This window comes from Bombus terrestris, chromosome 9 (genome assembly GCF_910591885.1).
Source record: "Bombus terrestris chromosome 9, iyBomTerr1.2, whole genome shotgun sequence".
Taxonomy (NCBI): Eukaryota; Metazoa; Arthropoda; class Insecta; order Hymenoptera; family Apidae; genus Bombus; species Bombus terrestris.
Genome location: NC_063277.1, coordinates 7,747,952 through 7,775,667, shown reverse-complemented (window position 1 = coordinate 7,775,667; position 27,716 = coordinate 7,747,952). Strand labels below are relative to the sequence as shown.

At 39.8% G+C, this 27,716-nt stretch overlaps 1 long non-coding RNA gene across 1 annotated transcript in view; it reads left to right on the top strand.

Moving 5' to 3' along the window:
• The first annotated feature begins 8,046 nt into the window (after positions 1–8,046).
• LOC105666054 overlaps positions 8,047–27,716 on the top strand; it is a 126,256-nt gene continuing 106,586 nt past the window's right edge. The window contains exon 1 of the long non-coding RNA XR_001098973.3: positions 8,047–8,536. This is a non-coding gene — a long non-coding RNA (uncharacterized LOC105666054). The remainder of the gene's footprint in view (positions 8,537–27,716) is intronic.

Here is a 27,716-nt window from a genome sequence, read left to right as displayed (position 1 = left end):
TCCTTCGCTTTTTCGCCGAAAAATCCGACCGCGTTTCTCCACGGATCGACTTTATAATTCTCCATCTCGTTAGAGAGTTATTACCATCGTAACAACTGTCGATTAAAGAAAATCGAGCTCGAAATACCGTGAGGATATTCGTCTTCGGTAGTGAAATTCCAAGGAAATTGCAAACGTGCAAATAAATCTTCAGTCGAACTGTTATATCGTTAAAATTTATTTGTACGTTATTTCTAAAATTTATGATAATTTATAATGTTTCTATAAAAGTGCAGAGTAGCAGAAAGAAACAAAAATTGAAAGCTTTTCTGGTGAATCATTATAATCCCGTTTGAATCAATTAAATAGAGCACTTTCAGCTAGTTAACATTTATGAAAACGTAATCACATTTATAAAATTATGTAATAAACATATATCCTAGTAGATATATTTAAAAAGATGAAGTGAAATTTGGCGTTGTACCTACAAACCTGATTTAAGTCAATTTAAAGAAATAAACTTCACTTCATAAGATTCGGGCAACCAATTAGAAAAACTAATTTCTTAGTTAGTGAGTTGAACCGCACGACAATTTAGTGGGTTTAATTATTGCGTAAACAATTAAGAAGGAGGCTGGTTGGTGGCATGTTATGGTCTAAGTGACGTTTGCCCAGGGGATTCCCAAGACGGTTTTATCCGCAGGCTCTCGATAGCAAAGACGACCCGCCTAACGACCGGCACCGGCATACCGACTCCTTCGGAATCGCGGACGACGTGCCTCGATAGATTCATCGAATACTATCGAAGGAATTTCACAAACAATCCCGACCAATCGACACACGGTCTTGGGAACTACCCGGCCGACGGCCTCTCAAACGACGGTATCGCTCACCTGTACACGCTGACAACAAGCAATTCGACGAATTTCTTTTCTCAAGTACCGTCTGGTTTCGCCTGAACCGTCGCGTCGTCGTCTCCTCTATACGACGAATTGTGCCATTATATCCAACGATGAAAGTAATTGTCTTCTAATCAAAAGAATCTCTCTTGTAGATATGGAGCTCAAAGTCGAATAAAAGTATAATTGTGTCACAGAATTCACGTAAGGATTAGTCCAGGAAAATTCTATTTTCAATCTCTTCAATTTAAAGTCTGACTACTCTGATATGGAGTAATAGTAAATTTGCGAATGGAAATATTCATCTTTAAATAAAATAAGATACATTTAACATGTTATTGTCGATAACACGTGTGAAACAAGATTCGGCAATTCTATTCTATTTTAGATATCTTGGCACTGAATCAATAAGCACAGTATCACGAACGAAATCGAGCAATTTCAACGGAAATTAATTAAAAAACTTAAAACCGTGTGAAGGTTTAACCGCTGTATTGCAATGAAAGAAATTTCACTCTGTTGCCAATTGCACAATGAAACGAGAGCAAAGTTGAGCCGAAGTTTTCGAAAGTTTCGTGCTCTGTCGTTGACGTTTCTAGAACAAAAATTATTCCATTCGGTGTTCATCAACTGGCTGGATCGGAGAAGTTTAAATAGAAGACCCGATCGAATTGGTGGAATCGGAGCTACCCTTGCCGATGCGAGAAACTTGGCGGCCGGCCTTAAATCAAGAAGGCCTAATTCCAGCAAGAAATGGTCGCGGGGCGTTGTTCCCAGGATCAGCTGGCTGGCTGACGGCATTTCTCGAACATGCCTGTCGTACCTCATCGACCGGTTTCCGACCGGTCACAATGATGAGCTTTCCTGGTGTTCTGCGCACGCTTCACACATACCTGCCTTTATGATTTTTCGTGAACCAAATTATTTCATTCGTACAGATTCAGAATGTAGAAAATTATTTCATACAATTTTTAACTGATAAAACATATAATTAATGAAACACGCGATTTGAAAAATTGATCGATTTGTATTTATATCGAAACATTTGGAAACGTCATAGATCGATGACAAAATTTTAGACGAAAATGAAGATTTCGTTGAATCGTTAGCAGATGGTCGTTTTGTTGTTGCGAAGCTCTTCGACCTCGGTAGACAATTGAGGTAGATGTTGGTAGCAAGCGAGAGAATTTCTCCGCTTATCCAGAAAATGTCGTCGGTTCAGTGTTACCCTTCTCGAGCAGTGGTCACCTGAACAGCGACGATCACCTGCCTTATACCAGCGAATACGGCAAGAACACGTAGAATGCAGGCAACTCTTGGCCGACCTTGGCTAGGTCGAGCGTGCGGCCTCGAGTATGCGACACTGATTGAGCCGCATCTGCGGTCTAGGCTTTCTAGGTTTTTCTTCAAAGCTATTAAGCCGTGATAAAGGACGGCCGATTAAGCATCGGTAGCCTCTTCGATTCTTCGATCCGAGGTGTTCGTGACAATTATCGTAAAGGGGATATACTACGATGTCACTTGGCTATTTCCCAAGTGGTTCGGGTGCACGCTACAGAACGCTGCGTATCTATTTCTTTAGGTATTTCAAGATACGGTGCTTAATTTTTTAACTTTTGATTGTTTAAAATCATATTATATCAGATAAATCAAGGAATAATTAATCAGAGGAATTTATTGTACTAGAAAAGAAACAGAAGTAATTTGTAAAACTATAGAGATAAATGTAAGTATTTCTGATTCGATGAAAAATTAAAAAATGTAAAAGTAGAATGTGAAAAGATCCTCTCTATAATATAAACAATGGCTTCATTTGATAATTGTGATGTAATTCTTTGCTTATTAAAATCTTGCCAAACCTTCAATAATTTATATTGCAATGTGAGAGTGCGTACATTACCGGATCATAAACATAATCTTCGATATCAAAAATAAGGAACAGCAAAGTTCACGATTAAAACAAACCCATTAAGAAATTTAATTAAACGCTGTCTAGGGGCGTCTAAACCGTGGGACGTTTTCAATAAAAGGAACAATTTCACAGGCACGAAAATCAAACGCGGTTATATTCACCGGACCGAATCGTTCGCAGAATCCGTTTTCCTGGCGGATTAATCTGGTCTTCGGGCACGATCCATTTGAGAGTATCCCCGTCGCGTAAGTAGGACGCGGCTTAAACCCTTCTTTCCGTTCTCTCCGTCCGGCCCATTGTCGTACAGCTAAGCACAGATTTATTATCGCGTTGAGACACACCCTCTCCCTTTTCTCTTCGTCTACACCCCCGTTCATCCTCCGTCGACCACCCCCTCTGTCCCCACGTCCCCGTTCTTCGGTCCTTCCTAACCGGTCTTAGTCTCGTAAGAGAAATACATTCATCGAGTATTCTATTAAGAATCTGCACTCCGCGGATAAACGAGCGAAATAAGGTTCTTCTCCGGCAAACCCCTCGTTCTTGTTCCATTAGTCGAACGATTCCGACCCCCTCGAGTTCTAGCTTTCTCCCCGGCGACGTCTTACCACTTCGGATCACCTGGTCTTTGCGCAGATTACGCGGGATTCGATACCGAGGCCAGTCATATTTTAACTAGAAAATTCTTTTTCCTTCTACGAGATAGCTATACATAGCTAGTGTTGTGCCAGATTAAACGTTATGGGTTAATAGATTGATTATATTCGTATATGATGAGATACAAGTGGTGTTCTGAACTAAAAAGTCGATAAACGTATTGTTTGTGATGATTTTATGGTATTATATAACGGCTACTTTTTGTTAATATGATTTAGGTACAGTATGTCTGTTTGTTTCCTTGTCCCATATTATCTCGCAAGTACCAGATTATGATCGAGCTAAGTATCAAAAAGAACTGCTATAGAGAAGTTGAATTTTAGTTAAAAAATAAATGGTTTAAAAGACGGTAACGTAATTGAAAGTGTAATAGCAATGGTAGAAGTAGAACTTCTTAAAACTTTCTACAAATATAATTTAAATAATCTTTCTTTATGAATATCAATGAATAGACTATTAGGAAAGAAACAGGGTAATAATTTCTACCACTGCATCCTGCATATATTTTCACTGGAAGAATTTCCGCGAATATACAGAAAATTTCTAGAATCAGGGACGAACGAGGTCGGCGAAACTCGTTACACGGTCCGTTTGCGAACCGATTAATAAATTACCCCATCGACGTGTGCACTTGCTCGATGGAATGCCTCTGAAAGATGTCGGAATAAGCAGTTCCAGGAGCGGCCGTTGCATTCTAAGGATAATGACGCGACGTGTAGCACGCGCTCGACCAGACAGGCAGGGGCCATACAGCCAAGAACCCAGCTCCCCTTCCTTGTCTAAACGCGCGAGCAAGGTGCAGCTGTCCGCCCGTGAGGCTCGAGAAAACGATAATTAGCTCATTTCAATAATTGACAAGCCGGCGTTGGCTAGTCGTAACGCATCTGGCGTTCCGCAGGCTCTCTCCGAGTACGAGCCTTGCCAGGAGGATCGCGGTATAACTGCGTTCACCATGCTCTTTACGCGGCCATAAAACGGATGCGCCTATTTCTAGTCCGAACTTCAGCTCGAACGGACGTTCGATGCTGTTACTTGCACGTGTTCAACGAGAATGTGCACGCGATTCCAGAAGCGTCCTTGCTGCAACTGCGTGTGCAATTATCGCCGTTTACGCGAGCTCGAAGGGCACAGCGTTGTAAACTCGACGAAGGATCGAAGAAACCTGGTTTGAAGTTGGCTCGCTCGCGACGTTCCGCCATTATGGGAAGAGAGAACCTCGGAGTTCAATTTTTTTCACTTGGCGCGCATCTACTTCTGGCCACCAGCTATAAGAGCTGTGCAGATCCAGGCATGGTGCAACGCGTAAATTGCCACACGGGCCCACAGAGGTGCCTGAAATTGAATATTATCCGCTTCGAATGAGCGCACGCGAGCCATACGAGCGTCGTTGAAACGTGGAACAGAGAGAGACTCGTCTCGTAGTGACATCGAGATCCGGTCCTATGCATGGGAATAAGAAGGCGTGCGAACGAGACCGGCGTTTTCATACCGGGGACCAGGGAATATCTTGTGTCCCGGCCGTTAGGAGGGTGTTAAAAGAAGAATTCGCAATAAAAGTGACGCGACGCGGTAACGTTGTAGTCGAAGAACATTTAGGATGCGAAGAGAGGATGTGAAATTTCGCTCGGGAAAGTGTTCGTCCTGTGACGAGCGACGCGTCGAGAATTTGATAATCCTCGGATGGGAAGAGAGTTTCTTATACGTTTTCGGAGCTTCGAAGGATTGACACGTTAAGCAATTTTCGTTATTTATTATTTTTCTAACACTACAACTATCCATGTATAACGTGTATCTAAATATACTTGTGAAAAACACCAAATTAGAAATGAATCATTTTCTATTCACTAGTAAAGATAAGTATCATCTTCATCGAATAGGAATGTTCTATAATTCTATCATCTTTCGATTCCTCGCTCGACTATTAAAACGCGATACACTTCGATCGGTCGATAGCCTCGAACAAAGGGGAGAGACAGGGTGCTGCGTTTCTCTATAGCGAGGAATCGCTCGGAAACGCGCGATATATTGACCGGACGGTTGTATCACGGAATCCGTGCATTAATAACCCAGCCGGTCTTTAACCCGTAAACTTTGAAACTCGGACGGGGTGCGATTAAGAGGCTTCTAGGGCCGTTTCGTGCTGCCCACCCACGCCTCTGGTCGAGCAAACTGGTCCGCGGCACCACGGCGGAGAGGGTGGGCAGTTATAGATACCTTGGATCGAAGAGTTTGCGTGAGACGTCGGCAGAACGATCGTTTTGACGATTGCGATTTCACCAATGCCGCACGCGCACTGTGCGAGCCATTCAGTCAACGAGACAATTAGAGTGCTTTATAATATCGGTCCTGATATCGGAGACTCTAATTGCACCCGTTAATTGCGCGATTGCAATTCGGATTTGAAGTGGGAGGAGCATGAATTTAAGAGCGTCCACGGTCGACGTTGCGAACGTGTTACAAAGTCGATATGTATGTACACCGATGCTACGTGAGTATGTGAGTATACGTGTGTATCCGTATATGGAAATTGAGCCGTTCGCATGGATTGCAGGACTGTTAGCAAGAGATACGGATGATTAAATAAAACTTGATATCGCGGTGTATTGTGTTTAATGATCGTTGATGAAGAGTTGAAACGGAACACGGCGGTATCATGAAATATATTCTGGTTTTAATGATTTTTCAAGTGTTGCGTTATGATGCGTTAATTTTCATGGCAAAAAATTGAGTCGTTCTCTTTCTTGTGTGGCGTTATTATAGAAATCCTGTTAAGTAATGCCGGATAATTAATAAATTACTAACAGAGCCTCGTTTTAACCGCTGGATATTTTAAATTAAATTCGATCATTATTCTCGAAAATCATAATTTTTAGTGGAAACACGAACCTTTTTCCTTCCCTCGCGGAGCGGTCTGCAGTTACTCGTACGACTTCCACGTAGACACGGGGATTAACTTTGTATAAGGGAGGCCGATATTGAATGCATTCTGACACGCCACCGTCTCACATTATATTCTTTGCCTGATAATTACAACGATAATGAGGCTTTACGATAGAAACCTGGCCAGCGGCGTGTTCCGAACACACACGGCGGTGTTCGGTACTTTTCATTCTTCAATCTCTTTCTCCCTTCCTCTCTCTTGCTCACTCACTCTCGTCCTGACTCGGCCCCGATGCTTTTGTCGGAATTCGCGGGAATTTTGCTTGTTGGTAACTTTTTCATTCAGCACGCAAATCTCGCGCCGTCTGCCGCACCGGAATATTATTACTCCATTGTGTTTCACGGCGCACATTGTGTTTAATCACAACGCACGTTTCGGCGGGGGCGAAACTTTCGAAAAGCGATGCGTTATTACGATCTCATAACAACGAACCACTGTCGAATTTCTGAACGATTTTCAGAGATACTACGGATCGTAATCAGACCGTAAAATAGAAGGCCCTAAATATTGTATTAAACTGAAAGGAACAGAGATTGTTTTCGAGTTTACTGCCTTTCCTGATGAACCGACATTAAGTTAGCTTCAGACTTAACAGTTCCTAAGTATAGTATTAGGTTGTCCGAAAAGTTCCTTTCGTTTTATAAGGAAATAATAGACGCACAATGTTTTTTGTTTTATATTGGTTTATTGAATTATGCACGAACATAATAATAGAAATAATATAACGAAATAGATCATACCTAATTCAATAAAATAGTAGAAAACAGAAATTGCTGTTCATCTATTATCATTTTATGGAACAAAAGAAACTTTTTGGGCAACCTAATATATCTGGTATGAACTATTCTTATTTGCAATGGAGAAATTGTAATAACGTACAAATAGATTCCGATATTATAATAATGTCAGATCATTAATCGCTTTTTTAAATCAAAACGAAAACCGCATCAAAATATTTGATTACACCCAATACAATATTTGATTACATGAATTAATTTTGTATTAAGAAAAGTATCGTAATGTAATATTCACCATCTCTTTAAAGTTCAATAAGTTTCAATTTGTTCAATCAGTCTTAACCTTACAATACAAACGTTAATAATTTTCACGACTGACAAAGATTCCGTCTATCGCAAGTGATATGTTTGATTATCGATTATATCGAACGTTAATATCAAAGGAATGTGGAATAACGTTTGTATTCTAAGGTTAATTTCGAACGGCTCTATTTTGTAAAAGTAGAAATTAGTAATGTAACGTGCATGCATATTTAATATTTACTCACAGATTGTTGCATCACGATCGCATCATTGCATACAGTGGAGATTCTTCTGTCCACAGAGGCATAAATTACGTATACTCAAATATCCAATCTCCAAACACCATCCGAGAATTCGTCAATTTCTTCGTCGATAAAGGTACGTTGATACCAGTGATTATTATCTGAATGAGAAAATTAAGTATTACTTATCGAAAAGCTACGAAAATGTTATCAATATTAAAATAATTATTAAAATAAGAAGAATATTTACGCAGTTTGAAAATCTCTAACGCTCAATGGTTTCGTGTATTCACTCGTGTAAATACATCGATTCTCGAACGTTCGATATACTAAATCGACCTCTTCGCTCGTCTCGTCAACACAACAGTCGTTCGGAAGACTTCGTGTAACGCGTCGTTGATATAATTGCGCGTTGTAATCGCGAATGCGTTGTTCTTGTGGTAATATGAACAAAGAAAAGCAAACGAATCGAAATTCATTGAACCGGTGAAAGCTGGATCTAGTTCGGCGACGAGCAGTGCGGTGTAAAGTGTAAGAAACAGTGTTAAACTTCTTGAAATTGGAATGCAAACAAACCTATTATCGTAAAGTCAAAGGGGAAGACAACCGTTTATTTAAAACCCGACCCGCATGCATATTGCTGTTCCTGACAACGACAAACAGACAGTCAACGCCTCGTTTATCGCACGAAAGTATGAAAAGTAATTAAAAACGTGTTTCGTTGCTTTCGCGGACATCACTCTTTCGACGAAAACGCCTGTGCTCCCCTTCGTTCGAAGAATCACAGATCGTTCTTTGGTGTTACTGGATTGGCTTCATCTGGATGTAATTCGACTGATGAAATGTTCTCAACTCGTTCAAGATGAATGGTAAGTGAAATAAAAATTATTCCTTAATTATTATTAGTTGTAGTTTTCTTAGTGGGTAATGAAGAAAGTTCATTTAGGAGGTTACATAACCTGGAAGGTTAGAATTACACTGTGACCTCAAAATTTATTTTCGGGTTGTAAATGTGACTTTTTATATAGATATTTTCTCATTCGGAAATATATTCACATTTAATAACTATATATATTTTACTAAAAGATAAAATAAACACACTTTTATACGACATGCAGAATTTTGAAGTTACATCTATGATCCATGCAACGTATCAAACCATCGAAAAAAACATATAAAATACATACAAAAGATCTATCTTTCGCCATAAGAGCATCTTCCTACGAATTACAAAACTATAATGTTTCTAATTTTTTAACACCATTGTATTTAAGCTTAACTTGGACACTCTTACACAATAATTTACTAATTAATAACAACGACGAATTGACAAGGGACAAATTATAGGTTATAAATTAGAAACTGTTATACAAACAATTAGAATTTTACAATTTATACAAAAGAATGTACTAGCGATAGCAACTTCTGATTCGTAAAATTTTCCTACTGTATTTTGCTAATTTTGTTAATATTAGTGTAAGTATTTAATATTAGTAACTCAGTGAAATTATCTCGGCGAAAAATTGTATTGGAAGCTCACAGAAAATACCACGCAAAGATTAAAATTTATCAAGCTATTTTCTAAATTCTGTTTCGGAATAACTGTGCAGGGAATCGTTTTACGCAATACATACTACTTTATCTAGTTGAAAAGTCGACAAACCGCACGGTAGCGTGCAACGGCCTACGATTGGCGACAGTGTAGCGTGCGTGGTGAAAAAGTTGGAAGCGTCCGTGTCGGTTCTTGATACCGTTGGAAAAAAGTTTGCCGAAGGATTCTCCAGTGACGAAAAAGCGGAAAATTGTCGGCCGTTTCGCTCGGACGAAGATTTTGGAAATTGTTAGGCTAACTGTATTCGCGAGCATAATGCGAGGATACACGCTTTCTTTCATCTATTAATTATCGGTTCCGCGAAAGAACCGTGGAAAACGCTGTTTAAGAACTCGCGTAGATTTTCGGAACGGTATCTTCGACAATTCTCTGCTCGTATTAACCGCGTTAATTCGTAGCATTCAATAGTAGATTTACCGAGCGAACACATGTGAAATGTGGCATTAGGTGAAAGGTAGGAAAGCCGCGTGTTTTCGCCTGTGACTGTGGGAAAATTACTCTACACATTCTATTATCTCTAATAGCGATGTTCTCGATCTGCGTCCATTGTGGATGCTATTCGACTGGATTTCGTTGCGTCAGAGCTGCGGTTTTCCTGCCACGGCGTCCTACGAAACGGGCATGGAATCTTTGTTCGCGGGAGTAATGAATCCCGCTCATTATCTTTTTTAATTGGCATCATTTAATGATTCCGACGGCATCGTTTAGAAATCGACTTCCTGTTTCTTAATGTAACACCGAGCGCCTTCACAATTTCGCCCTGATTCGTTGGAAACCGCGACAGAAGCGTATACATACCTATATTAAGCTCGACTCAAGCTTGACTCAAGTTCACGTAACTGATAATAGCTTTAGTATTGTTATTACCTTTGTTGTATATGAAATAAACGTTAATCTTTATGATACGTCATAATTCTAAAATCCACTATTGCGTATCTAGACATTTTTCTTTAATTATTTTCTTTAATTATGCTCGGCCACAAAGTTAGTATCAGTTTGATCGTTAGTGGAACAATTCGCAATATAACATTACGGGGAAACAGATGTAATTAAGTCCTCGTAGGACAAAACACGAGTGGCCATGAATCTCCGAGAATATCTCCATCTGCCGAAGAAGCCAGCGGCAATTGGGTATCTAAATAGGTTGATAAACGGGGCTCGTCAATGCTGACGAGTTCCCACAGAACCAATCGCTTGCGTATCACGCAACGTGTATATGTACCACGCAACGTATCGCACGCATTCGTATCTTCTCAGACCTGACTATGTTCGTAATCGAACGTTCGAATGATTGATCTACCGTCGTGCCCTTCTTCATCACGTCTGAGCCGGTAATCGAAACGTAATAATTGCTAGTTTCCGTGTAGTTAGTAATAATTTATTAGGTTGGTGCAAAATTTGAATTAGGACATGAATCGTTGCGATATTCACGAAACCTTTCTAAATCTTTTAAATCTAGAACCAGGTCGTGAAAATTGTCGGAAGTACAAAATTGACATTTGAAGGAGCTTATATAAAATTATGCGGAAATTGGAATAATTCAAAGTTGATTCGTAGAATTCAATGCTCATGATTTTTCACTTAAAACGAGAAACATATTATTTTTAATGAAACTAAGTTATTCTACAATTATTTACACTTTGATTGAACTGTACCACAGATACAATAGATGTATGTTTATATGTAAAAAAGTATGCTACGATATTTAGAAAAAAGTTTACACGTCGAAGACAGAGAACCGACTCGCGATACAACATTCCTCCTGAAACAGCAATTGTATGTGCTAATTTGGGATCGTTGGGCGGCGAGTAGATAGTTAATAGACACGTGACAGGTGAGCAGGAGATTCATCCTCGGAACACGTCAAGGAGGAAAGGTGCGCGAGGGTTTTCTGATGGAAACGCGATACCGAAAATAAAAATCCGTCATCGAGCATAGGCGAGTCGAGGGCTTCTAAATCGAGAAGGAAAGTGGCGCGTTGCTCGATTCCCACGAAATAATAGAAAATAAATATCTCGTCGATGATTAGTCGCGTTGGTTGCGCGTTTCTTCGTGGAACCCCTCTACGCTGCTTTGCGGTTCGGTGCACCTGGAAAGAAAACCGATGGACACACATACGGTGGAAGCAAGGTAACAGAAACCAACAGGCATATTTGGTATTTCTACATGAAGGTTCTTTATTTGATTTAAAACAAACGAGTCCGAATACAGTATTCGTAACGTAATACGGCAAATTCTTAGCATTAAATAAAATAAGAATACACGTCCAAATGATCTTTTTCTAAATGTTTCAATGGGTAATTATTTGTTCTTTGACGTTGATATTTATTGCTCGTGTCTTCGATGTGAAAGAAGGAAGTACTGATTTACATAAATCGTGTTCGGACGAGATCGGTGATTATTTACTATGACTAACGAAGAGATTATTCCTGCTCCATCATATTTTTTAATATGCTATCTAGTGGAATATTAAAAACAGAAGACGACGGAGACGGTGACTGATTGGCTTGCACGCCAGTCGAATGGATTTTTTCCATATGTTAATGCGCTTCTACTTTTGTGACTGTAAAACGGCTGCAATTTTATAATTTTGTATTGGTGATTCAATCTGAAATTTTCCAAAAAATTGGGAACCAGCGTTACTAGAATACTTCATCCTAATAATCTACAAAACGTTTTAACGATACAAAAGTACGACTGGGACGAAAATGACGGAAATATTTCAATTTTAAGTTCAATTTGACGCGAAAGAAAATTGTATATCTATTCCAATAGTTAGCTATTCTATTCAACAAGTTCTACCTGCTTAGATTAAGATTAGTCCGAACGTGAAATTTCCAATAAATTGACCATCGTTCCGACAATCTTGATCGTCACGGGGGCAATTTCACTAATTGCAGCACAAAGCCATCAGGCATTTCGAGTGGAAAAGTAGGTCCAAGTCACGTGGTAGTCGCTACCGTAACAGTCCACGAAGTGGCTCCGTTTTTTTTTTTTTTTTTACGACTGGCTCGTCGATGACGCGGTTGAAAACGAAATCGAACAGCTGTAGAAGAAAAATTATCACCTCCGCGTTTTCGCAGAGGCCGTACGAGAGAGCAGGTGCTGCAATTAAAAGGCTCACAGGCGTCATTTGTTTCCCTGACGATCTTGACGGCGCATCTTCTTGAGGAACTTTTATGGCCGTGGTTGCCTGTCCAGAAGTCGAACAATGCGGTTAAAGAGGCCAGTCATTGTTCGAACGCGCGCGCGCTCATCATTATACATAATTCAGCGAGCTAGTTGAAGAGAGCCTCGTGTACCAGCCATGTTGTTGGTTGTCGGAATGGCGTAATGGCCTGATAATATCCACGATATCGATAGCATCGTTTTCTTCTAAATTCCTTCGTAAGTTTATCCTCCGTAATTTACGCGTTACTCGCGAAACAGATAGTTATTAAGATAGGGATCGAGGAAACACCTTCGTATGGTCCATTATTCTTATCTAGCCGGTGGGAAATGAAGCCGTGCGTTCGCCCGTGATAAAAGGGCGAAGTATCGGGCAAACTTGTGGATCCATTTGTAAAAACGAGGGGGCAATAAAGTGTATCGTCCGGTATCGCGTTGCAGCACAATCGCGAGGACCCTTCGTCGTGAACAATGGCCTCGGGAAATTAAGAAACAATTCACTGTTTTCATGGAAGCACCAAGGCTTTTTATGAGCACACTCCATGGTATTACAGGCATTAGATAGGATTTATTCTGTGAAAAACTTTGCCATGTGAAATATTATTATGAATTTTGGAACGATTTTGATCGGATCTGCCAGATTCGATGAAACTTTTAATGAATTCGGCAAATACACTTTTATGACGATAGTCATTAATCTATGTGATAATGAGAAGTATAATGAAACAGGATCGTTTCGTTTCTTCAGTGAGATATCTTGATTTCTATTTACATATTTAGTCACTTGGATAGCGTATTATAACTACCATAATGCTAATTATTGCGATTAATCAAAGAGTATGCAAACTTATTACTCAGAAGAAGTACATTATTCGTCCATGACATTCTGTCTAATCGATCACTGTTCGGTAACCATCTGTTTAACTATAATACCTCTTCGTCATCCTCCTATAAAATAAAATTAGAGGATCAGGATATCATTACCGAATAATAACATACATTTCTAACACAAACTTTGTCTACAATAATCTCGTAGAATTGATACTAAATTGCAATGGAATCTAACCGAGCAACTGGTCATTTCTTGAGAAACATACGAAATTCGCGTCTCCAAAGGTTCGTAAATGAATTGAAACATGTAAAGTAAACGAAACCCGCTGCGTAAACATTCACCGATCTATCAGCAACTCGATTTTTATCATCTCGATCAAGGAGCTCCTAAACTTGAGGCAAACTTTCCATAGCAATAAATTTTCTGCGTGCGAAGCCACAATTACCGAGCGCGCGTATGCCTTTCATGAAGGAATTCAAATCAACGGAGCGCACTGAATAATTCAACTACCGGTTTCAATCAATATTCGCTAATGCGCAGCTAAAAAAAAGCAAGAGAAAAAGAAAATATAGAAATAAAAAATGCGCTACGCCGTGGAGAGCTCGCATGGAGAGCCAGGAATGGAAAAAGAAAATCGCGACGTGACTGCGTGGCGCGGAACGGAGTGGAGAGGAGCGGAGTTGGAGCGAGGGCAATTATACACGTGCCGAACCGGGACGGATGAGTCGAACGTTACCGGGGTCGTGGTTCGAGAGGGTAACAGGTGGTCGAGCAGGAAACATAGGCTATATAAGAGCAGATACTGGTCGACTGGTTAGCATAACAATTGCGCCAGCTACTGTGTTCTACGCGAGCGTGGAATGATTTATGCGTAGGAACGCGCTGCGCGTTCACACGCGCGTCTCGAGCGTCTCGTGCGTAACGCACCGCTTTTCACTCTTTCTTGTGCCGATTCTGCGAACCCGGGGAAACGTCCGCGGTGAAACGCGCCGTCGATCGATCGACAAACTGTCTGAGAAAGCAGCAAGCTAATGTTCGAGTGAAGTTTTTCAACGATGGAACGACGAAGGCAAGGGTTTTATGTTTGGAGTGGATAATTTGGGAAAAATTAATCGTTGGTTGTATAGATTATTATATGGAATGTTTGATGTATGGGTTATTCGATTATGTGAATGTTAAGGAGGGACTGCGATGGCGTCAGTTGATGATAGACGCTAGACTTGCCAGTGGCGCCATTGTAGTCTTTGATGAGCAACGTTGGGGTGTGTTAATGCACTCGGATGAATTAAACAAAGATATGAACTGATGTTACGATAACGATGCTAAGTACCGAGTATATTGTAGAACATTTGAACATTCTGAATTTTTAATAAGATATATCGTATGGGAGTCATTGGTAAGCAAAGCTCGTCGGAAGATATTAAAGCACGTGAATTAAGCAAATAGAGATATGTTGATGTTACGATAGTGATGCAAAGTACTGAGTGTATCGTGGAACATTTGAAAAATTTGAATTTGTAATAAAATAGATGCACATTGCAGACATATGTTGAAATAAATAACAAATTATACTTTGTATGTTATACAAAATATACAACATTTATTTTGCACTCAACATATTGTTGTAACAAAGATTGTTAATAAAGTAAATACAAGTACACAAATATATACAAATTGATGTATCGTTTCAGAGATCTTTGTACAGTAGTTACAAAGGAAAATTCTTTTACTTGTCAATGTTTATTATTAATTTCATCTTATTAAAATTTGGAGAACATAATATTTCTCAATATCTATTAATATAAAAGGAAATATTCCTTTCTTTTCCTATTAATTCCTTGCTAATTAATATAAAATTCGAAAATTTACTTCTTCCGATCATTAGGCCCTATTTATAGGATACTTAAGCTCAAAAGAAATCTTTTCCCGTGTATAACATATAGTTAACGTAATATCCGTGATATAACTGAACCGTATAGAAATTAAGATGCATATTACGGAATCGTGTTAGGATAAGCTATCATTACAACCGAAAGGTACATGTAATTTTCCTCACAATCTATTTTACAATGATCGATAATTCGTATCTATCAACATAAATTCAACCGAGAAGCAACTATATTACCATATTATAGTTCATCGAAACGAATTTTTGCATTTGTATTTCTTTTTAGTCGCACTCTTTTAATTACACCTATTCTTTGATTTATTATGGTAATCATCATAAGAGTGAAAACAATAGCAATATCTAGAAATTTCGTCTCACCTGAAAACCATAAAACACGATAAATCATATTTCCTGTTTTCTTCTATAGGATAACTACCTTAAGATTCGGATGACAATCAATCCCATAGTAGAAGAATTGTATATAGATATTAAAATATCGCTTGCCTTAATAATTATCAGGTATCTTTGGTTCAATCATGGTTTTGGTTCAATCATGGGCATTAAAATCAGAGAATCGATAAAAATATACTTAACATGTTTTTCTTCTGTGATCTTCGTCTGATAAAAGAAAATGAAAATTTGATTTTTCAGTATTGTTGTTCGCGTGATTTGATATCCAGATAGCCGGCATGAAATAAAGTCGGGCAATTAGCGAAAGAGACACGGGTAGCCGTAGCATAACCCGTAATCAACAAGGTATGTCATTGCAACGCGTGAACTGGCAATTATGTAGACCGATCGCGGGATCGCGATCAATTAATTTGCCGTCGAATTCGTCACGGCAGTGGCAGATGCGTCAATTCGCGGGCTCCGCCGGCCATGAAACGACGAATCATCTCTCTCAGCAAGCCTCGGGGAAAAAGAGCTAAGTACAAAGTAATGGAGGGCCTCCGAAGGGAGGAAGACCGCTTCCGGCGGATACGCGTCATTTTTTGTCACAATCGCGACGACATCAGTAGCATTATAAGGAACAGTTCAAGAGGGTGCCGCTATGACTTCGTTTCGTATCGATAATGATCTCGAACCGACCGGTGACCGTCTCGCAGCCGAGTGAAACGTATTTCGCTAGAGAGATCGTTTCGCCGCAACCGAACCGCGGCTAACGGAAAATTAATGAAGAGTACGTTGTACCCTGCACGTCAGCCGTCCCCATCTGTTTCTTGCGCGCGCGGTAGATGAAGATGATAGGCGATGAAAGGGCGTCGAAGTCCAGGAAACTACGAAGCGATAATGGATAAAGGAATGCGCGAGCGCTCCAGCCGACTGCCCTCGGGAGAACCAAACGCATTTCGATGTTGGTGACTTATGAAAAAGCAACGCACTAAAACGTGTAATTTTACTCGGTAGCCGATCATTTGGCTGGGTAGGGAGGAATCGTAAATGGCTGCGCGGTGGACGACGCATTTATATTTGAATTTCCTTCACCTTGCATTTTGTAACCAAAAGATTGGAACGGATTTTTTACGGAGAATAAATTGTAGTTAGAAGAATAAATTATAGTTTTGATATCGGTACAAAGAATTTCTCCTTGGTATGTTATTCTGTGAATTTGAATCGGATATAAAGATTGGATAGAAGTGTCGTCTATCTTATTCCTGCCACTTGTTAACTGGATAATTTTTTAATCACGAAGTCTTCCAGCCACTGAATTAAAGATGTATACGAACGAATTGATTTTACAATGTAAATATAACATAACAGTCTGGAATACAAATGTAATTATGCATTAACAAATAAAGAATCTCTACGAAACGTCTAAAATATCGCTATTTCACATAGGGCAAATCTCTCGAAATTAACAAGCTGCAAAATGCAGTAGGACGATCCAAGTAATCTGAAAGAATACTTCGTTCTTTTACTCGAACTATCGGAGAAGAAATAGTTTATACAACTGTAGTTGACTAATTTTCCTTGTTACCTATCATTCTCGTACAGATTGGATCGGCATTTAATCGGATCAAGTAAAATTTCCAACATATCATAAGGAACATTGTAAACGAAAACTTGGCCAGCATCGACCCGATCACAGTCCGTTTCGTAGGCGTCACATCCTCATTAGCAAGGGGTGAAGTGTCGTCCGATCCCCTCACGAATAGTTTTCGCGAGGCAGAGGTGCGCAAAACAGGCCAAACGGATGTCGAAGCGGAGAAAGAAGTCGCGGTGTCTGGTAGGCGTGCGTTCACGCCTACTAATTACGATTCTAGACGGTGTTATGCCCCCCTGAAAGCACTCTCGCCTCGAAGGCACCGCTGCTAACGAGAAAAACCCACACAGTATAGCCAATCGAAGTGGCACGCCAGGGTGAGAGTGGAGGACTGGTGCGAGGAGAGGGTGGAGACGGCCCTCGAGGCGAATCCGCAGGGTCCGCGAAGAAACTCGACTAGTTCCTCTCTTCTCTCTCGCTTTCTCTCTCTTTCTCTTTCTCGCCTCGACCGGGTTCTAACGTGTTCGGATACCAACCGTCTGCCGCCCGAGGTAATTACGGCCGGACCGCGCTTCTCCCTCGAGAAACCGAGTGACAAAAAGCCGCGTCTTAATGCAAACGCGCCGGCTCGGCCGTAACTCGTTAATTATAGGCCGCTTCTGATTGATCCGGGGCCACTTCGCCTCGGTGTCCGCGAGCGAATAACCGCAGCCAATGTACCGAGACCCTGTCGATATTCGGCGGGGCACGCGCGACCAAAAGCCTTCCTTCAGCCTGTCGAAAAAATTAATTGAAAAATACCAAAGTCGACTTTGCTGCTACTGGCGAACCCGCCTACGAATGCTGTGTCCCTTGGGATATTTGGTGTATCGATTTGTTAAAGTCGTGTTCTTCGCTGCTTGTGTTCGTCAGTGTCGCGTGGATTGCGTCATGGCGCAGACATGTTGCAGCTTGACGTGTTATGGTTGACAGAAATTGTTCTATATGGGATTGTATCGTTTAAGTTAAGATGACGGTGAATTATTAACGTTTTCCAAGCTTCATTACACTGTAAAATTGCGAAATTACAATCTACAATTTGTCAGTCGACCATTTGGTGGATGATATTCTTGACAAATTATTATACAAAGGAATCGCGTATCTTCTAATCAGTCGTTATCTTAACCAAATAGAAACCCTTTAATCACGCAAACACGTGTGCATAAAATTCTTCGTTACTTCTACCTCGTTGGCCTGTTCCTAAATTCGAAAATTCAGGAATCACGGTGTCTCGTCCTATCTCAGCTTAGTATGTATGTAATTCAATTCACGAGCTAGTAAGAGGCGAAAGAGCGGGTCTCGCAGCTATCGACACGTCAAACGTAAACACATGCAGATTAGATATTTTCGTACGATATGACGTGGCTGGTCCCCAGCTCAAAGGATCCAGCGGAACCGAGGAAAGCGCGCTACGTGCTCGCCGATCCCCGGAAACCCACCCTTAACCCCACCATGGATCTGCATGACGATATTACCCGGTGCCATGGCCGAATATGTAAGCGGATATTGGCTATACATATTTATAGAATGGCAACGCTACCGGGCGCCGATCTCGCCGTTCAGTTCGTTTGTTTCGAGCTCGTTCTCTCTCTCCTGGACACCGACATCCTCTTGACCCCTTCTTGCTATTCTTGCTCTTTCCCTCTTTCTTTCGAGGCCAGCATCGCGCATCCGGCGCTCTCTGTCGTCACAGACGTTCTCTTCTGTGTGCAAAGTGCGCTGGTCGAGATAGAGGGTGGAAAAGGACGGCGAGGGATCCAAGAGGTGGAGAAGGAATCCTTTGTCCACGGCAGGACTTCCGTCACACGGAAAAATATTTGCGTTATTATCTACTAACTCGAGCGGAAAATTGAAATTTTCTGTGACGTCGGAGTCGCGTTTGGAGAAATAGTAATGACTGAAATTCGCGTTTCAATTAAGCACCCGCCCCCGCATATTTCTTTTTTTTTTTTTTTTTTGCTTTTTGCTGCTTCGACCATTGTGTTGAAGCTTTATCGTTCTTCAAGGTCCCGCGATGCTAATTGAAGCGACGGATACGAATATGTTTTTCGACGTAGGGAGGAGTCGAAGTTGGGCGGTACATGGATTTGAATTTTTTTGTTTAAATGAGATATAAATGGAAATTTTATAATACGTAACGCGAAGAATTTTTCAATTATTTCGACTAATCTTTAAGCTCGATGTATTGTAACCTATACATTGTGCATTTTAATAGTCTATTGGTTGATCAACATCGTGCAAACGTGGGGGTAACGTGTTGAATATTCAATTTAAAAAGTTGGGAACAGAATATAATAGACTCCTCTGTTTGAAAACGCATTTAGTTTCTATTAGAAGGTCTTTGTGAAATTTTCATGAAATTCATTTCATATACAAAACGCTACCATACAGTTGTTCATAACTTTCAGGAGCAAAAGGTACACAAAAAGCCAAACGATAAAAGTCCTCCCTCGATCAATCTCCAGCTATACGAGAATCAACCGATACACTCACCCCATCGAACTTCGAATGTACCAAACCGTGAATTCTCATAAATATTCCCAGAGCAAATCGAGTATCTCGCGATGTGCACCACGTTTCCAAAACGTTTCGAACGCATTAATAAAAGGCGCGACGCGTCAAAACTTTTCGAGATAAATAAGCGGAGCGTTGTGGTCATTGTTCCCGGGGCGATGTCCGCGCGACAGGTGTCGACGACGATCCGGGTGATCGTCCTGAAGTCGTCACCGAACGCGAGCGATGGTACGCGCCTCTTAAATCGCAGCCAGATAGTTTTTCTGCGTCCATAGAGCGAGCAGCGCAGCCGCGGTCCGCAGCAATTTGCAAGGTGCAACACCGTGATCACATTAGTCAGAGTACCATATCGGCTCACAACCATCGCGTAACGGTATGCGCCAGCAGGCGTTACGATTCGCTACTGTTTTCTGCCGGTCGCATCGCAATGACGCTAATGATCTGTTTAATTATCGTTGTGACGCGCGAAATACTAGCGGCATCGACGCTCGAGTGATCGTTTCTCATCTCGCCGTGGTGATCGGATATATCGTAATAAATGAACGCCGACATTGTACGTTGGGAGTTTAGAATTTTTGAGATCTGCAAAGATCTGTAAATTGTGTAATATTTTTTTAATCTACGGATCGCTTATATATAATATCAAAATTATTTGTTTGTGATCTTTATATGTGAATGGTTCTTTTATCAAATTTGTCAAAAAAAAGAAAAAAAAAAAAGAAAAATAATGTGTTCATTGAACGTGTAAAAAACAGTTTAACTCAGTTTATCTGCATATATTATTTATACCTCAACATTTCAATCTCCATGGTGCTACGGCGTTTAAACGGCTGCGGCTCGTTTGAACGTCACGCCGTAACTGTGAAAAGTATTTTCGCGACCTGGTATCCAACAATACGGCGAATGTTGCCAACGTTTAGAGCTCTGACAGAAATTCACAGTGAACAAGACAAATCTTCCCTAAAATCCGTAATAAGCGGCAGCGCAGCGAGGCACATGTCGCGGGACGCGTGGGACTTGTAACGAGAACGTGCACATTCGCGCTCGTCAGAACGTGGCGCGTACACATCGGTCACACGTGCCAACTAAGAATTCGAAGCCGACCAGCTCGAGAGGTTTGTCTTTGCCCGCGCGACGAAACCTCGCTGCCAAATACCTAGCGTTCTCAGTCGATTTTTGGCCCCGACCTTCGACCGTGCTCGCATTGATAGCGTTAATTGTCAGATTCTTCGACCTTGAATCCTCACGTGTGATCTACAGTCACTTAAAATTAGTAAAGTCGATTTGAAGCCAAAATCAATCTCATTTGAAAGATACTGTGACGTTGGGATTTCGACTAACAGAATTTCGAAAACAATATCGAAATTTAGCTTTGGTCGTCACAAAAGTTGTTGAAAGTGTAAAAGATATTTCGTTTAAAGTTTCAAGAAAATTCGAGAATATTACAATCAGATCTTGGGATCGGAATTTCAGCGAAGATCAAAATGTCGTAAATTCATTAGAATCTCCATTTGTTTCTAGAACAAAATGTAAAATTCTACTGTTTCTCCATCAAGTACCATATTTATGTAATACAGCGTAAAAACAGGAACAAAGAATAAGGAACGGAATTACGAAATAACAATTGATCAAAGACGACATTAACATTCTATCGATCGTGGTTCGTGCTGCTTCAGTTCGTACTAGGTAGCCCGGTGAAATAATCCATGCGTGCAGTCCACAATTACACACCGAGATTATTCGATCAGAGTTGCGTGTCTTCGTGGCAAGTCCCACGCGTTTCACTGCATGTCCTCGCGGCATCGCTATTGGTATCGCAGGAAATCTGGCTCATAAGTCAGTCTCACCCATGTGCCTCCGCTAATGTCTAACGCTGCCTACTTGTTCGTTCTGTCCTCCTCGGTGCGTTCGTTCGTTCGCGTATATACGAGTTCTTGTGCGAACTCGCTTGTCTGCGCGCGGCTAACCACGTACACGGCCTTTTTTTTCTTCTTTTCGCGCGTACGCTCGCGTTTGTATCTTCGAAACGTCGTAGATGCGCACGCTTCCCTCGGTGTAATTAATGCAATAATTATTAGCACGAAAAGATCGTATCGGCCAGCGGTCTTTTCTTCGTCTACTGTTGTTTTTCTTGTCCCCACTGCGCGGCCATCGAACTCTGGGACGTTCATAATCCCGGAGATGCTCGTGCACTCGCGTGGAATCAATTCTTTTTTTCCAATCCCTGCTTATCTTCGTTTCGACAGAATTTTGATTCATCTTTATCACGATCAAGCTAATTACAATGCTTACAACAAGTATTGGTGTACTATTGTATTTTTTATTGCATTTACATAGGTGCTAATTAATTTCGTTCAGGTATATTAAATTATGTATCTTACGTCTTTTTTATCTCTATTAATACTTGATACAATGAAATTTAAAAAACGCTTTATTGGAGACTAAAAGCGTGTATCAATACTTTGCACAGTTACTGCAAGTCACGCGATTGAACATGAGAAATTGAATTGAAATTATTGCGGAGGTCGTCAGAGGTGCCCTAGTTTTTTAAAAATTCTGTGTATACTTTGAGAATTTTAATCGACGCAATGAATAATAAAGTTTCAGTCTTTTAAATTTATTAGGCAAATATTGAACTATTTAAATGTTGGTAATAATTTGTAATTGATGATAATGCTTGTAATATTGGTTTCGAAAAATATTGGAAGCAACATCGTCACCAAAGATGTGGTTACTGATGCATCGAGCGGGTTCACTGGCCAGCTATCGGCGGATCTATTGCTCGCTGAAGTATTATTCCTATTTGCCAAGAGTTTCCAGCGAGTTTCACGGCAGCCTGAGCATCGATTTTTCGATCACATAAAAATTCATTTTCATGCGGCTGCACACCATTCTACACCGAGCGTGCAGGTGTGTTATAGTTTACCGAGCGCACGCTTTGCTGGCGATGAAATCAATTCCGAAGTGTGTGCTTTCTCTGTAGCACACGATCGGCCGGAAATGCGCTCGCGGATTCCATTTAACTTCCTACTTCGAACAAAGAAAACGGTTTGGATTCGTCGCTGCTCGATCGTCGAATTTTATGTCCTCGTCATTTGAAAAAATAAACCATGCTTTCCATAAATGTACCTTGGTTAGCATGATTTATGGTAGCGTAAATATTAAAAGACTCTAAAGGTAAACAATATTTCTTTCGATCTAATGAAAAAGTAGCGTAATCATGATAATCCGTGTAGTTTATAAGAATTTTGTTACATTTCAATTTACAGCACAACTCAAATATAGCATAAACACGTATAAACATGTTATTCGAATATTCCATTTAATATCAAGATAGTTATCAAACCGATTACTGCTCAGTTTTTCTAACATTATGAATGCTAAAATATGCATTTGTGTATCAAATATACAATATCTACGGATGGAATTTTACATCATCGTATATTAATCTGTAAAAGGGCTGCGTTAAGTTCTAACATCTAGGTTATCTTAAAAACATAACATGCTTAGATTTCTAAATTGGGAGACTGTTATAAAATATATATTACCGATATCGTTGAATAAAATTAACCAAACGTGAATATAATTTTTCTCCGTTCGAAATCATTAAATTACATGTTGTGGAAACATTTCTCATATTATATCGTCTATTGATATCAACCATACTTGATTTTGTTGTCTTTTTATCTACGATATACGTTGGAAATTTATCCATTAGTCTTCTTATATCTCACGCGTTCTGTACTTGGTTAGTTTATCTCGTTCACGGTACTGCAAAGTATCTTTAGAATTGCAAGAAGTAACCACAAGTATCGCATAAGTTCGAAAAAACATTGTATTTATAAATACGTGAGATCATTACGCAGTTAATCAATATGTTAGCTACAGCAATAAAACATTTCTCGGAATCTGATTAATAGTCGGTCATCTCGGGATAAAATGTATCTTTTAAAACGCGATCTAATAAAAAAAATGACGGTTCACGACGATTCACAAAGTATACCGCTAGTATCAATTCATATTTATACTCTCGACGTCTACTATATTACAATTACCTCCTAATTAGTAATTATAGCCACGTAAATCATGATCGTTTACTGCGGCATCGTCTATCGTTGTTAGCTTTCTCATTGACTGCCGACTAGTCGCAGCTGTTTGCTCGAAAGCCACTCGTGAATTCGTAGATACACGCATTTTAATTCATCTATTGGTATGTTTCTTCAATTTCATGTCGTTAGATCTACTAGCAATATGTCAAAATAAAGTGATGATCTCAATGGCTGACGATTTTAGAAGCGATGAATTCAAGGTATAAGTTAGAATTGCTATTTTCAATATAAAATATCATTCTATTATCAGTTGTCAGAAACATATTGGACATAGGATCGAATTAAATGAAAGATACTATTCCTTCGAAAAAATGAGAAATATGGTTTGTGAATGGGAATAAGAAAATTTATACGAGCTAAAGTATACTACATAAAACACGCTACACAATTAGAAAGCTATTCAACATCTACCTAATAATCTGTCCATGCGAAATATTGTCATATCCACACCTAATAAAATCGATGCTATATCCTACTATACGTATATATAGTAACTTCTAAATCCTTTAGAGTTTTTAAAAGCTCGCTCAAACAAAGAATCCTCGACGATTTCATTTGACACGGCGATATTTCACGACTTTATTACGCTATAATCGACAGAACGAAACGTACTTCCAAAAGCCTGTCCTGGTCGTGTTTTCACAAATGAAATAGCCGACGCTCGGTGACATAAATACCGTGTCGCGACGCGACGCAGCCGAAAAAGTTGCTTGGTGGAAAGAAGCGATCCGTCGGTGGTTTCGTGAGTCGATTCGAAGAAATTTCGCCGGTTTTAATTGTGGCCATCTTTCAGTCGATCTGCAACAATGTAACCGAGCCGCGCACAAAAGAGGTTAACCGACGGGATACGGGCCAGTGCCAGGCTGTAAATGTAACGCAGTGCACGCGTCCGTAGAATATCAGAAAGGAAGTTATTATTGATGGCATATTGAAACGGTATGAGCGTGGTGATAAAACGAGCTGGGCCCACGGCGCCGTGGAGGTCTCCACTTAACGTCCAGGATTATATATGACCGCAGAAAGCGGGTTGGGGGCCCCGATTCGAGAGAACCCTCGATGCTCCTCTTTCTTACTGTTAGCATGTACATACGTTTTCTATGGACCGACCGAGTGACTGCAGTATTTACCGGCTTCTTTGGAATATCTTTTTCCATGCAAATTCTATCGGAAAAGTTACAAGTGAAATTAATAGAAAATGCAAGACACATTTTATCTAAATATTATTTTATTATTAGTAGAAAATTGTGTATGTCGATTCTGTAAAGTGTGAGTCAGTCACATTTTATTATTTTATTTAAAGATGTAGCAGAAAATTTGTTGAAAGAATCGCTTCTTTCTGTAAAAAGGATTTGATAATCATTCAAATTATTGAATTTTAGAAGAAACTATTCTTATATCGACATTCTGTAAAGATTTCATGTTAATTGATTCTACATACATTTCTAATTAAGTTAACGCATATATATCCAATGAATATTTTTAAATTACTTTATATAATAAAAAATATAAAAGAATTTCTAATATGTTCTAATAATGTCACTAAGTATTTGTACTACTTTATTCTCTTCGTGCAAAATTTCAGTGTAACAGGAATTATACATGTATCGATAGTTTTACCATCAACAAATCGTAATCGTTCTCTCGAAAAATTAACTTCGACTTCGATTAATTAATTACACAACGCTGATATCGCGCCCACTACTGTCTGCCAAGGGAATCTAAATAAACGAAGAATCGACAGGCATTTTTGTAATTAATATTAATCATAACTCGTTAAAAATAATTACGATTAATTCCCGCCTGAATCAATAATGATCTGGAACGTAACGCAATCCCGAGTTCATCAGGGGCCATCGTACAACTTCATCGGGCAAATAAGACTGGCCCCCGAAATCTTGATTGAATCCTGATATCGTAATTTACCCTTCGGCCCTAACACCTGCCAGTGAACGCATTTCGTGACAGGACGCAAAATAAGAACGATGGTCGACGAAATAATAATTACAAAGGCTTGGTCTGCCGAAACACAGCCGTGTCAGCGGGGTGTCATAAATTAAGTAATTTGCTAATGATATTCTCACGTGGCTCGCATTTTCCGTCCTGCGTGTCCCGTTGCAGCTGTGCTGGGTAAATGTGTTTCGATAAACAGTTAAAAAGCTCGAATACTTCGTAACCGTTGGTGTCATTAAAACTTTCGATGCTTTACCACTGATGAAATAGAATTAAATGCATAGCGAACAATATAAAATATATTCAAATAGTTGTTGAAATTATTTATATCTTATCAACGGAGTATCTTTACTGTAAATAATGATTCTTTTTAAAAATTGTGTTTTTTAAATTAATCAAGACATCGATATTAAAATTTAAGAATATGTTAAAGAGATGAGAATTTGGTCGCGTATAACTAAAAATAGATATAGAAGATATAGGAAGAAAGAAAGAAAATTAAAGATCCACCGGTGAATTTTTTGAATTTTAAAAATCAGTAACGAATAAGCGATAGAATTACCGAAACAAACTAATATTTAGTCGTAAAGTATTGATCATATCGTATCACATCTATGAGAAATATATTAAAGCCAGAAAAACGAACATAAGAATATTAATTTTTCCAGACCAGCCTAATCGTTCAACGACTTGAACGCAACAAAACCAGGCTTTAATTTGTCCCATAGAAATTCACGCAATATTCCATGATTTTTTCTGTGCACCGTCATCCTACATATTTCCTCTGTAGTCTCACGGAATGGGTACAACGATTTTGTGCACAGGTGGGCCGCGGCGAGTCGGTTAATTATTTCGCTTACCTTTTTCCGGGGGCCATCGTATTTTTCTTGAAGAACCGGCTCAGTTTCCTCGAAAACTACGAAAAACGCGGGAACGCAAGTGACTGTAGCCAGGTCGAGCTTAATCTTAACGCGGTTCCCGTTTTATTTCAACCGGATTATTTCCTGTCGTATTTCAGATTGGGATTTGCCTACCATCGTTCCTTTTGTATTAATAACGATTCCCCTTTCCTGCTCCCTCCTATATCCGGGACGTATTCCCATTCTCGCGCACATCCACCCGCTTGCTGTGTTTGTTTATCGCAATCCCAAAGTATAGGGGTACGGCCAAATCTTAGGATTAAGGACAACGGCCAGGTGACTGTCTCGCTTCTTTCCTCGCTTTACTATCGCGGAACCGCCCTCGTCTATGAAGCGAGATCGTTTTCTGAAGCGTAATCTGCTTGAAATTGAACCACGGGGGAAGAGATCGTGCGTGCCGATAGAAGTTCCTTCGCTTTCGTCTTTTTCACCCTGTTTATATGCCGTACATTTGATTAGAAAGAATTAGAGAGGCTTGTAAGGACAATTCTGGTTGCTGGAAAATACGACGCAAGTGTTGTAAATTAGGATTATTTATTAGGAATTCGAAGAGAAAATTTATAGAATTTTTTGGCTAATTAGGCATGAAGAAAGAATTGCTAAAGTTTGAGTACGAAAATCAAAAAGAATATAAAAAGAATTCTTCCGGAAATGGTTTCTTAACCTTATTCTTGAATTTCGTATTCACGATGTATCTATAGTTTTATACCTCTATATTCGAAGAAATCAAACTGAATATAATATTCTTTGCAACAACAGTATATGTGTACAATATCTTAAGATTTTCGCTAATGAATTTAAATTCAAGGGACAATCAAGTGATTCAAACGAACGAGTGTATCGCCTCATTCGAGTTTCCGAACTATTTTAATCCATTATCGATAACATTTTCAAGTTATTTCGTTGCTAGAATTTCGTTAATATCAATTTAGAACATTTGGCATGGCAAATTGAAATTAGGAACAAACGTGACGAGTCTAGCAAACTGGCGATTATTCTTAGGGATGATTGGAAGGCAGTAAACAGCGAAAAT